Source organism: Girardinichthys multiradiatus, chromosome 20, assembly GCF_021462225.1.
Source record: "Girardinichthys multiradiatus isolate DD_20200921_A chromosome 20, DD_fGirMul_XY1, whole genome shotgun sequence".
Classification (NCBI taxonomy): Eukaryota; Metazoa; Chordata; class Actinopteri; order Cyprinodontiformes; family Goodeidae; genus Girardinichthys; species Girardinichthys multiradiatus.
In genome coordinates this window covers 33,923,358-33,937,692 of record NC_061812.1, presented here as the reverse complement: position 1 = coordinate 33,937,692, position 14,335 = coordinate 33,923,358, and the positions used below count along the sequence as shown (strand labels likewise).

The window sequence follows — 14,335 nt, the reverse complement described above, 5'->3', positions numbered from 1 at the left end:
ATATAGCTAGTTAATCTAATAGTATTTTGTAATATGTAGCTCAGAGACAGAATAGGGATGGAAACATTTGGACCTAATGTTGACAGGAAAGACAAAATCTGACATAAATAAAAAAAAAATACTATTTACTTTTCATATACAGTATGCAGATCCTTGTTAATCCATGTTTTGTAACCAAAACATCCCTGACCCATCGAGGCATGGACTCCATAGTTGTGCTGTGTTATCAGATTTCAGCAGCAGATCCTGGTAACGTCTTGGTGTTAGCAGAATCTACTTACAAGTCCTGTAAGTTGCAAGGTGAAGATGTAGGGGGAAAAGGGTACACATCTAACTTGGATGCATTCTAAAAGTACCTAATAAACAGTCATATTTGGGCTGTTTGATTGAAATCAACCACAGCAATAGCCTTATAGAAGCCTAGCTTGTCATTCCATCTCCCATATCTGTACATGGTGTTTACTCTGACCTTCCACTTTCTCTGCTGTTGACAGTGACCTTTTTTTACTGCCAGCTTCCCAGGTCTGTGCTCTTGAGCAGCCGACAGCTTGACCTCTTCTCACTGAGACACCATCTTTTTGACTGCAGCTATTTTTTTCATTTCATGTTTATGTTTAGTAGCCAGCCTGTGACTGCTGGGATGGAGAAGACTAGCTGCTCAGGCTATCATTCATCCCAGAAAAGGAGGAAAGGATTAAGGCCAATGAAAAAGAGTGGAGGAGAGTAGGGGTCTGCATCTTAATGTGGGGCTCACTGTGGAATGCCCTTGTTGTTAGGGGGAAGAAAAAGATGTTGGGTGGGAGGGCAAAAGGAGAAAGAAACTTAAACAAAAAGAAGGATTTAAAAAGAAAAAAAAAGTCCCCTTATTAGTTCAAGTGCTGCATGTTCCTGTCATCCTGTCACCACTGTGCTATTTGTAACAGGAAGTAATACAATTGCTGTTTGTATTTCACTCCACCCTCCTTTCTGATTCTTTTATCTCCTTTCTCATTGTTTTCAGTGTGGGAAGCACAGAAATCAGTTTAACTAGACACAGAAAAAACACTTGAAAAAGACTTCTTCATTTCAGTCAGACACAATCATCAACTTATACACATACACACCGTGGTTTCCGGTTTAACACACATACATTATTTACAGTATATTCAAAAACAGATTTAGCAAAACAGCATTTCACACCCCACTGGTGTTTGATGTTTTCTGAAACTGGTGTGGTTAAAAATCTCATAATCACCTCAAAGGACACAGATATGCTCTCAGTGCCTAAGCAGCTGGAAAATAAAAGCCTTCTTCATGGTCAACACACTGAAAAGAGAGAAAATAATTGATTTGCACACGGTAAGTGAACATTATGTGTTGCAGACTGTTGTTTCAAACGTTTCGCCGGTTTGTTCTTTTCTAGCTTTTCTGCCTGTTCTAACTTACTCAAGTGTGCCCAACAAAGGCTCCAGGCAGTTGCAGTTAACTATCTCAGTTCAGCAGTGGGAGAAAAAAATTTAGTCAATACAACAGCATTGCAGCAGTGCTGGTTACTCTGGCCAGAGACACTATTAGGGCAGTTATTCCAACCAATTCCTTAACAATAACAAAACTGAGATGTGTGGATAGATTTAAGCTTTTAGGTTGAACAAATAATAGATTGGATGCCAATGCCTGGACAGCATTGATGGTAGGTCCTATTCAGTTACACAGTGTTTTAAATAAAGAAACATACTTTGTAACCATTTTATATATTTTGGTAAACAGCATTGGCATGAAAATTTTAAATCATTTATCATAGTAAATAAAGTATATTGCCAAAAGTATTCACTTGCCTTCCTTTACACCTGTATGAACCTTAAGGGAATCACATTCTTAATCTACAGGTTTTAACATAATGTAAGTTCACCCTTTACAGCTTCACCCCTTCTGTGAAAATTTTCCACAAGGTTTAGAAGTGTGTTTGTGGAAATGTTTTGACCATAGTTCCAGAAGCCCTGGCTCAGAGCCTCTGCTCTCAATTAACACAACATTGTTCTATGGGGACACCATGGCCATGGTAGTAGGGGTTCATCCTGTAACTGGGGGGTTGCCGGTTCGAGCCCCTACTGTGTCTCTCAGTTGTTGTGTCCTTGGGTAAGACATTTAGCCTGCCTTGCCTACTGAAGGTGGTCAGAGGGCTCGGTGGTGCTGATTGTATGGCAGCCTCACTTCTGTCAGTCTGCCCCATGGCAGCTGTGGCTACAACATAGCTTAACCCCTTTCAGTGTGTAAATGGGTGGATGACTGAATGTTTTGGTACTTGTAAAGCACTATACAAGTACCATTTACCATATCGAGTTAAGATAGTACAATAGGATAGGATCTTTATGGACCTTGCTTTGTGCTGTGGTGTGCAGTCATGTTGGAACAGCACTTAATAAGACACTATGGATCTGGGTGAACTACTTTTCAATTATCTGCTAGTCTACAGTCAAGAAATATAATTATGTGTAATATTATCTGGAGGCTTTTGTGCTAATGTCATCTTGTTTGTGTTTTTCATGTCCCAGCAGGCCCAAACAGGGTTTTTTAACCACAATCAATGGAAGCAGGATGCAAGAGAAAATCTTAAGAAAACAAAATACAATTTAGATTTTCATTATTTATTTCCATAAATCCACAAAAGAAAATAAAAAACCCAGCCGAAACCCTCAGAAACAATTCTATTACAATCATTTACAGTAAAGAAGTTTATTTACACAAGAGACACTGCCTTAAAACACCTAAATCGGTGTTAAACCATCACTGTATTACCCAACAAGTTTCTCTATCACTCCCCGCTGTGGCACAACTGCTCTACTCACATTGTCACTCCCTACATTGGCAATCTCAGTAAATACTGTAAGGTATACAGGTCCTTCTCAAAATATTAGCATATTGTGATAAAGTTAATTATTTTCCATAATGTCATGATGAAAATTTAACATTCATATATTTTAGATTCATTGCACAATAACTGAAACATTTCAGGTCTTTTATTGTCTTAATACGGATGATTTTGGCATACAGCTCATGAAAACCCAAAATTCCTATCTCACAAAATTAGCATATTTCATCCGACCAATAAAAGAAAAGTGTTTTTAATACAAAAAACGTCAACCTTCAAATAATCATGTACAGTTATGCACTCAATACTTGGTCGGGAATCCTTTGGCAGAAATGACTGCTTCAATGCGGCGTGGCATGGAGGCAATCAGCCTGTGGCACTGCTGAGGTCTTATGGAGGCCCAGGATGCTTCGATAGCGGCCTTTAGCTCATCCAGAGTGTTGGGTCTTGAGTCTCTCAACGTTCTCTTCACAATATCCCACAGATTCTCTATGGGGTTCAGGTCAGGAGAGTTGGCAGGCCAATTGAGCACAGTGATACCATGGTCAGTAAACCATTTACCAGTGGTTTTGGCACTGTGAGCAGGTGCCAGGTCGTGCTGAAAAATGAAATCTTCATCTCCATAAAGCTTTTCAGCAGATGGAAGCATGAAGTGCTCCACAATCTCCTGATAGCTAGCTGCATTGACCCTGCCCTTGATAAAACACAGTGGACCAACACCAGCAGCTGACAGGGCACCCCAGACCATCACTGACTGTGGGTACTTGACACTGGACTTCTGGCATTTTGGCATTTCCTTCTCCCCAGTCTTCCTCCAGACTCTGGCACCTTGATTTCCGAATGACATGCAGAATTTGCTTTCATCCGAAAAAAGTACTTTGGACCACTGAGCAACAGTCCAGTGCTGCTTCTCTGTAGCCCAGGTCAGGTGCTTCTGCCGCTGTTTCTGGTTCAAAAGTGGCTTGACCTGGAGAATGCGGCACCTGTAGCCCATCTCCTGCACACGCCTGTGCACGGTGGCTCTGGATGTTTTCTACTCCAGACTCAGTCCACTGCTTCCGCAGGTCCCCCAAGGTCTGGAATCGGCTCGTTGATTCAGATGATTAGGTTCATAGCTCGTTTAGAGACCCTTTTAATGATATGCTAATTTTGTGAGATAGGAATTGTGGGTTTTCATGAGCTGTATGCCAAAATCATCCGTATTAAGACAATAAAAGACCTGAAATATTTCAGTTAGTGTGCAATGAATCTAAAATATATGAATGTTAAATTTTCATCATGACATTATGGAAAATAATTAACTTTATCACAATATGCTAATATTTTGAGAAGGACCTGTATATCACGGAAAGTTGCATTTCTTAGCTTTTAGAATTTGTTGTCATTACATTGCTAGCAGAAGTGGTTGAGGAATAACAGTAATTTGAAATACAAATGATATTTTCTGTCACCAGTTTCCTCATAGATCCTTATATGCAAGCAGATAGAAAATACAGCTAAAATCTGTAAAAAATAGACAAGAGTGCGGTTTCTAGTAAAGGTTACGGTTGCAAAAAAATGCTGCCGCAATGTCCACCATGCTGTTCCTATGGTTTAAACTTATTTTAGCGAAATGTCAAGCAACATGCTGGAGAGAACAAAGTTTTGATGGAAGAGTAATGCAGCATTGCCCATACCTTTCCTGTTTTTGTGCACTGCTGACAAGATGGCTGAAACAACGTTTCTTTTGCTTAAAGGAAAGAAAAATTTTGTCATTTTAAAATAGTTTTTTCTGCACAAAGCTTTTAAAATTCTTTTAGGTTTGTTTTGTTTTAGATCCATAGATATAGGCAGGATTAGTACCTTGAGCTGTTTGACATCAACTAATGGCACGATGGATAGGCGGATATGATGGTTGGCAAGTATATAACATCCATATTGGGGGTCTGACTACATGTTGGGAGCAGCTATTCACTAAAGGAAACATTCAATATTCGTTTGTCTACCAGTTTTATTGTAGTGCCTGTAATAATCATATGCCTCTGCACTGACTGACATTTCCATTGTAATTGTTGTATATTTATACGTTGTACTTGAGTTAACAGTATAATACAATTATCTATGATTGTTGATGTGTTAATTGCCATTGCAGAATATAGTCAGAGTTATGTAAGGTTTTATTATCGATATTAAACATGGACTGAATGGAATCACGGGGCCAAGTGAGGCTGAAAAAAAATCCATCTTCATGTTGACCCAAGTCACGACAGCAGAACTGTATTTCAAGTTAATTAGTTTCTCTATAGTTGATGGTAGGTGTGAACTCAAGAAAACCAAACGATGACAATAATTAAGAAGACTTTTATCATGGTCTCCTGTTTTGACACCACAAAACCTGGCATTTTAACAGGGCGTGTAGACTTTTGAGAGCAACTGATAAAAATGGAAAATGGACTTTTAAAAATGCCCTGAGAGGGCATGTGTTGTGAATAGGCCCTAAGTAAATAGACCGAAAATAATATTTATCATATTTCTTTAAATTTTTCAAAATACTGGCTGCAGTCCGACTGCAGTCGATTAAAAAACAAAAATAAGTTAAAGAAAAAAGCAGATGATCCACAGTTTTACTGAGTTCTTTATCTGTGCTCAAAGAACCAGCACAGTGGCTTCTATTTTTAAAAGTAGTGATTGTCTCTTGGCTTCACACCAGCCATAGTAGCAAGTCATGTTGTGTGCAGAATTACAACAGCCTGGGTGGTAAGGCCCCCTCACTGGCTAGCCTGAACCGATGCCAGACCCGACTGTCCCAGCACACACCAGGTTGTGCAGCACCTCTTTGTAGCTGCAGGGCAGGTGAAAAAAAAGGGTTGGGCACCTTCTCCTTGCCCTGTCGCCTCAGGGGTAGTGAGACGTAAGCGGTAATTAGACTGGATGGCGTGGTATTTCGGACTTGTAGTGGAGTCTGTAATTGATGTCAAAAGTTCCCTCCATCATGTCAGATTTATCCAGAACTCCACTGTTGTACTTTAACCACAAAAAGAGGTGTTTTCAGAGGGATGGCACACAGCTTTGCATTGAGACTATCTGCATATCACAGCTAACATCTGACAATTGCACAGATAAAAAACAACTGCTGCTAAAATAATTCCCAATTTCTGCCTTTAATAGCTGCGAGTGGTGTAGGGGTCAGCGCGCGACCACATATAGAGTCCTCGAAGTGGCTGTCCCGGGTTCGAGTCCCGGACCTGGTGACCTTTGGCGAATGTCTCCCCCTCTCTTTGCCCCTCCTTTCTGTCTGCCTACTATCAAAAATGAAGGCATCTAGTGCTGAAAAAAATCTTAAAAAAAAAAAAAAGGTGAAGGCCATGACGTATAATTTCATCAGACAAATGCCGCTTTTGTTTACTCCTATCATTCTTTTCTTCAGCCTAATCCACAGTATTCTTGCACCCCAAGCAGATTAAATTAAGTCAGTTTGCTGTTCAGTATCACAAAGGAAATTCTTTGTAACCGACAAATACTCTTGACAGACAAAAAGCAAAAATTTTCTAAATGTTCACTGTGTAATTTATTCAGTTTTGACATTGATCCTTATTCCAACAAACTAGCCTACTCAGGAGGGTAAACAAAGAATAAGTGTTTCCTCATTCAAGCACCAACACAGACGCACACTCTTCATCCAAACCTGCCTGAAACAATAAGCCTATTGTATACACACATGCCTAAAAAACAGAAACATGAAAGATCTAGTCTTTTTTGCAGCTGGGCTAGTGACGACATCTCTCTGGTGAAACAGTTTAAAAAATAATCTACTTGTCACTTTATCTGCTTCCCCAGTTTAAGTTTGTTGATGTGTGATCATAGACCTGCAGCTGTTTAATAAAAGCACAATCTTTAATCGCCTATATAGGACAGTAACATTAAAGCATTTACTTACTGTAACTTGCGAACTTGCAAACCATTTAAGCTTTTTTCACATTTTCTCACGTTAAAAGCACAAACTACAGTATATTGTATTGGAATTTTGTGTATTCAACCAGCACAAAGGGGCACATATTTGTGAAGTAAAAGAAATACATGTATGGACCAACTTTGCATATCTAGAGACTCAAATGTTTGCCCATTCATCTTTTCAAAATAGCTCACAATCATCAGAATGTTTGGAAAGCATCAGTCAATATGACTTTTTAAGCCCTGTTACAATTCTCAGTTAGATATAGGTCTGGGACTTTGACTGAGCCATTCTAAGACCTAAATATGCTTTTCACTGAACCATTCGGTTTTGTCTGTTTAGGTTGGAGGTCTTGTCAATAGGAGAACCTCCAATAGTCTCAAGTCTTCTGTAGAATTTTGCTTCTATGATATATTTACCTCCATCCACCCTCCCATTAAGTCTGACCAACTTCCATGTCCAAGAAGAAATGCATCAGTATAATGCTTGCACCACCATGGACCACTGTGAAGATAGTGGGTTCAGAATGTTCTCCAGCATAGGCTTTCCGCCACCCATCACAGTTTGCATCTTTGCATATTTGTGGTGTATGAGTAGTAGTTATCCTTTTAACTGATTATCTCATCACGGCAGCTCCTTCAGGGGTATCATGGACCATTTTATGTGGATGCCCAGGTCTTGCAGTTGTGTCATACTTCTCTTTCCACCTTCAGATGATGGATTGAAGGAAATGTTTTAAGCTTGGGAGATATTTTTAAACCCTATCTTCGCTGAAGCTTCATCTCTGACCTGTCTGCTGTGTTCCTTGGTCTTCATGATACTGTTCAGTCATGTCCTCTAACAAACCTCAGAGACCCTCACTGCTGAATTCATACTGTGATAAAATTACACACAAGTGGACTATATTTACAAATTAGACGTATTTGATTGTTTTTAGGGGTAAAAGACACATTAAGGATTCACAATTTTGCACTACTTTCTGTTGGTCTTTTTCAATGAATTGTAGGTATAAGTGAACCCACACACTACAAAAAGTCATCTGGTGAATTCTCTGCTGAGATCCATGAGGGAATTTTCCCCAGTTTCCCAATAATCCCTGTCTCCCATCATTGATGCAATATGGTGTAATCGATCACCCAACCTTACTCTGACTGAGCAGATATTTAATACAGGCTTGAGCTATACATTTTAAATGTCTCTCTGCAATGAACCACCTTTCTACATAACAGAGAAAATAGGGATGACCTGTCCTTGAAATACCACTGGGGCTTCAAAGTTTCTGATTCCTCTTCCAACCTAAAACATAACCCTTTTCTTAGGTCAGAGGAGCTGTTGTGAGGGAGCAGTCTTCAGAGGAAGAGCCGGCTATCAACAAATGAACCCAAAAATTAAACACAAACTGTGGCATGAGATGTACAGTAAGAGCAGACGACAGAATCCGTCAAATAACATCACAAGTTGCTGTGGGCTGGTGTGCCTCTTTTTGTGCGTGCATGCGCGTGCGAGATGGAGACGAGCAGAGAGGGCAGAGTGCGCCTGAGAGTGATGAAATGCGATGAGACACAGTTTGAGTGAGTGCATACTAGCAGAGGGGGAGAGAGGGGTGGAGTGTGTGAAAGTGGATGAAAAAGAACGAGAGAACCAGACAGGGAAGATGGACATAAATGGCTATGAGTTAGCATGGCCTACAATTTTTTTTTCTTCCGGTAAAACAAATTGAGGCCACTAATGCAGCAGTTAGACTGCTTTTCAGGTCACTCAAAAAAGCTGTGCCAAAATGGTAGATGGACCTAAATCCATTGTTGATTTGCCTGAATTAGAGAGACTCTAACCTACTAAAAGAACGGAGCCTGCTGCAGCATATCGGATGTTGTCTCATATTACTGGTTCAGGCCGCAGTGAGGTTAATTTGAACAAGCTGAGGGGAAATATGAGATTAATTTTCATGATTAGCAACACTGCATGAGCACCACAAATGATTAGAAATTAGGAAAGAACTATATTCATTATTTACAATATCAAAAAAAAAACATCTCTCGAAGCCACAATACTGGGTTTCTATTCTCTGTACGCTGAGCTGTCCCTGTCTCAACCCAAATATGAGAAAATACTAGTTCAGGGGACATCACCATCCAAGTGATTCATTTCAGTCAGTGGATTAACGCATCTACTAAAAGCAGTGTACAGGACAGAGGCTCGTGATGAATCTCATGTTTTTGTCTAAACTTGAAAATAAAGTTATTGATTGACAAAAAAAAAAAAAAAAAATCAATTTGTCCTATTTAGAATAAAATCAGGTGTCCATAATGGGTGATCTCACTGTTATGTGCAACAAAAACCAAAGCAACAGAAAAAAAAAAAACATTACTTTGAACCCTCAAAATCAGCAAGTGTGGGACAGTTTAAATCTTTAAATGAAGCTTCTAGTTAAACACTAAGGAGAGTCAAGTCTTCCTTTGTTGAAGTGCCTTTTGATTGATGATCACAGATGTCAAGATGTGCACTTGGACTGATGTACATAAACATCTCGACATTGTGGTTGAGAAATGCACAGCAGTATTCATATCCCTTGAAGTTTTTCACATCTGTCATGACCACAAACTTCAATGTCCACTTTATGTGGATTTTATATGATAGACCAACACAAAGAAGAGCATAAAAGTAGAAAGGGAATGATACTAGTTTGTGCTTTTCCATTAGTTTTCAAATATAAATCAGAGAACTGTGGTGTGCATTTGTGTAAAACCTCCTTTACTTTGATATTTCTAAATAATATTTGGTGAAGACGAAAAAAAATAACAGGCAGCTCAGATATAAAGTTGTGGAGAACTTCAAAGAAAGTTTAGGTTCTAAAACTGTCAAAAAGTATGGATTGTGGAGTAGGACCCAAGCACAGACAGGAATGCAGGTGCAGCAAGGTGAGATGATGGTTTATTTCAAAACAATATATACATATATTTAAAAAAAAAAAAATTTATATATATATATATATATATATATATATATATATATAAACTTACAGAAGGCAGCACAAGAAGAACATGACGTGGAGCACAGAAAAAACATACAGGACGGGAGCATGAAGGAAACGGGCACATGGAAGGTCATGGAGTACATGATGGTCGAACAGAAGAATCCAGCAGAGAACCATAAGAACCAGAGAGCCTATATACTGGGGGAGGAGTGGAGATTGACATTGGATACCAGCGTGTTAATCAGGAGATAATGTGGAGCAACTGAGGAAGAAGGTAAGCAGGGAAGCTGATGAAGGGAGACTAATAAACATGAATGGAGCTGAACAAAGATACAAATAAACTAAAAACCGAGGGGAAAAGACAAACAGTGATGTAAGAGAAAAAAACAGAATACACAGGGAACAGAACACATAGATAAACTAAGAAACTAAACATAGAGAAACTGGCAACACCTTTCTAAGAGTAATGAATACAGGGAAATTAACTGGATAAGGCAAGACCTTATCCTAAGGCAAGGACATAGTAACAAAGACAAGACAACATCTCAAACTTTGAACACTTCAAAGAGCACTGTTCAATCTATTATCTAAAATGGTATGAGCATGGCCTATCTACAAACCTGCCAAGACAGGTCAATCCACCTCCAGTGACAGAACAGTAAACAATAAGAGAAGACAAGCAGCCAAGAGAGTCATGGTAACTCTGGAGGAGCGGCAGAGATCCACAGCTCAGTTATGCATAAATCTGGCCTTTATGGAAGAGAGACAAGAACAAAGCTATGGTTAATTAAAAGCCATAAGAAATCCTGTTTACCTTTGCCACGCAGGAGGCGGCAAACATATGGGAGAAGGTTGAGACCAAAGTTAAGCTTTTTGAAGTAGACCTACATGAAAAACGTTGTGCGTGGAGGAAAAGAATCATTACACATCACACCAATGACTCTTTCACCACGCCAAAACACATGTAATGGTGGCAGCATAATGTTGTGGGGATTCTTTCTTTCAACAGGGACAGAGAAGCTCGTTAATGGGAAGTTAATGGGATGAATGGATGGAGCTAAATATACGGCCTGACTAGAATAAAACCTGTTAGAGCCTGCAAAAGACTTGACACTGAGACAGAGGTTCACCTTCCAAGAGGTAAATTATGATAAAAATGATCAGAGCCAAAATGGAAAGATTAATATCAAACCCTATTCATGCAGCCATAGCCAGTCATTTCCATTAGAGAGACGTATAAGCCATCATACCGGGCACTTTTGCAAGACACTGGGCTTCCTAAGTCCAGGCAATGAGCAACATAAAATTTTAAATATAAAAATGTGTCCTATTATCCTAAAGATATACAGACGTGAAGAACATAAAGAACAATACGTACTTAAGGCAGTAGTGCTGATTCTATACCTAAATTCATGAATTTATGTTAAGTGAAAACAAATCCTTCAAAAACAGGCATCTAGGTAGCCTATTTAGGGTAATATAAAACTCGCAAGTGTATTAAAAGCTAAAAGTGAGAATTTACTCAAATTAACAAGATACAAATGATCAAGCCTAACCTCCATTAAACAGTTCCATGTGTTAGAGATGCAACAAGGGGCTATGATTTTAGTAAAGAATGAGCTGCATTACCTCAGACAAACATAAACATTTCCCCTGCTGCTTTATCCACTCGGACACCGTCTTTGACCTGAAGTGGTTTAATTTTTCACGTAACAGCTTTAAAGCCTGTTTGTCTGTTCTTTAAAGCCATAAAAACGTGCAGTGATGCTGGCTCCAAAACACATTTGAAGCAGCATGAGTCACCTTCCCACCCACTTTGGTCAAAGCGCTCACTCCTGTCTGATAGAAATTACTTCATAAAAAACAGGCGCACACGCAGTCAGACATATGCAAGCAGAGAAACACAAACAGCAAGCAGCACGTAATTCAACAGTTTTGGTCTTCGGTTTTACCTGCAGCTGAGAGCGCTTACTGAAAACTGAAGAGGATGGGGGCGACTTAGAGGATTTATCCGCGGTTTCTCTGTAACTTCTCAAGCCGGGCATCTGTGTTGGTTGATGCAGAGGAAGAAGAGCGTCACTGCGATGATAAAGCCGCTGAAAACCGCTGTTTGCATCTCCGGCGCCTTTTCTCCGCTGAGTTTTTGGGTCGCCTCCGAGGGTAGAAGCAGAAAGCCCCACTCCGCTGCGGTCTCCATGTCCGTGCTCTACATCTCGGCTTTTTTTTCGGTCAAAGACGTCAGACTGAGAGCCGAGAGACAGATTGATGGGTGGGCAACTGGAGAGAAGGACTGCCTGCGTCTGCCAGGCGAAGCGGGATACAGACTGAGGCTCTGCTGCAACCAACCAACTCAGGAGTGAGGCAGAGCGGTGGGGGGTTAGGGATGAATCGCTTTCCTATGTTTAGGCGACATGTCATCCATTTAGAGTCAGTTGTCCTGCTGGAATACAAGTGTCCAGAGCCGGTCCAAGATTATCTGGGGCCCTAAGCAGATTTTATTTTGGGGCCCCACTTATGCTAAAAGCTTTGTTAGGATTTTTTTAAAGAGAGGTAGGCTTCTTCCCAGGTGATGGACGCTAACACCTAGCCAGATGTACACATCATTTCACCTGATTAGCTAATAGGGACAATACCTAGACGAGGAACATGCTTCCATATTCAGTCAATGACACTAAACTGTACCTTGTCCTAGTACTCTGTCACTTTGTTTGTAGCCAATCTGACCCACATGCAGAAAACACTCAGAGAGATTATGAAGTTTAAAGTGTTTATTTTATCACAGGTCCGATGAAGGCGGGATCTGGGACTGGAACCTCTCGGCTGCATGGAAGGGAAACAGGTAAGTAGAGAATGGGGACAATTCGGATTTGTAGTATTAGGTATCTTACAGTTTGTAGGTGAAGTAGGTTCGCCGGAGGAATGTGATTCTGGGTCTGGTAAGCTTGGTTGGCCTGGTTACTTTGATCAACTGATCCTTCCCACGGATCAGAACTTTGATTCGGTGTTTCCTTACAGAGTCCAGAGGTGCCACTCGCTGGAGGGTGGACAGTTTTTGCTGGGAAAGCTGAGAGTATGGAGTCCAATGGCTGCCAGTAAAGCCTGACTGGAAATCTTGGCAAAGAAGGCAAAGTCACTTTCAAAGGAGCTTGAACTGGGTCCAAAGCTGAACCTGGAAATAAGCAAGGACAAGACTGATAAGTCACAGCTTAACAAAACATGAATGTCTCAAACTTGGCCGGTTGAATGTTACCACAGAGGCAAAACACTCAGGCGTCGAAGTGCTGGCAGCATGCTCCTTTTAAACCTCCCAGCGATCACAGAGATGGAAAACACCTGTCCCAACCCAACAGAGCACAAGCGACACCTAGGGGCGAAGCGTAGTTAATAGCAGGCACAAAAATACAATCCGCAACTCCCGGAACCCGACATATTCAAAGACCCCATATATATATATATATATATATACACTTACATCTAATGAAGCCACAACATTTAAGATTAGAATATAACATCAGACCAAAAAAAACATGTTTAAACTTGCATAAAAGTTGTTATGTTCAAACTGGTCAGTCGACATTTAATATTAATATCTTTATCTTTAAAGTCAAAGGCTAGGGAGACAAAAATAAATCTTCCCTAGAAAATGTAATTGATAAAACATCAAACCAAAATGGATAGTCAGTACAGTTTTTTTCTGTGCAGGGAACAAAATTGATTTAGTGCAAAATGAAGATTCAGTGCCATTTCTGTACAGACTGAAATGAAATGAGACTTACAGAAATGTGAAATGCATTCAGGACCAGAGACAGCTCTCTGAGCAGCATAACTAGGCCAAACGCTTGCTCTCGTTCTGAATGTTTTTTTTTTTTTACTCAGTATAAATTCCATTGAAAGAAATCCTGAAGATATACTGAGACTATACATTACATGTTCTGTCTGTTCTGTCTGGTAGATAGCAGCACAAACACACAAAGGAAATAAAGGGCATCAAGAAGTCATTGTAGAGTGACAAGAACACATGCAAAGCTAGGCTGAGCTTATACAGCAGGACTACAAGGTTAGTGGATTATTGTTTCTACCTGTCACATTTATCACTTTCATCCCCCGTGGGTCAAGGCCACAAATAGAGCTGGCCCAAGGCACAAGCAAACTAAGTTGCTGTTTAGTTTCTCTGGCCAGAACAAAATAGATCTTAAAACTTGTAACTGTGTTGATCAGGAACGACCCTACTTTTAAATTTGTTTTAAAAGTTTCTAAATAGCAATTTTTAAAAATTATTTACCATTCTTCAAATTAAAAACCCTTTAACATTTAAAATATTTGACTATGATGCTAGTTACAATTATTAGGAAAGTATTGTTTTGCATTGCAACACTGTAGTCTGGACACAACTTCCAGACCAAATAAATTAGCCAGGGAAAAATATTGTCTCCACAGTTAATTTACTGCTATTTATTTACTGCTTTTTATTTAATGTCTACATACACTTGCTGCCTGCCAGGCACACCGGAGCATCTCACCATGAGTGGATTTATTAACAAGCTGGCAAGAGAACTTTTTTCAAACTTTTAAAGAAGAAGCT

General features: G+C 39.9%; 1 protein-coding gene across 5 annotated transcripts in view; it reads right to left on the bottom strand.

Annotated features, from left to right (window-relative positions):
• The window catches only part of dlgap4b (discs, large (Drosophila) homolog-associated protein 4b), a 172,030-nt gene extending 159,963 nt beyond the window's left edge, over positions 1-12,067 (bottom strand). For 2 of the 5 annotated variants that reach the window (XM_047347281.1, XM_047347282.1), the window contains exon 1: positions 11,706-12,067. The gene's annotated coding sequence lies outside the window, so the exon portion shown is untranslated. The remainder of the gene's footprint in view (positions 1-11,705) is intronic. The other 3 variants (XM_047347285.1, XM_047347283.1, XM_047347286.1) reach the window with 2 other exon arrangements.
• Between the last annotated feature and the right edge of the window lie 2,268 nt (positions 12,068-14,335).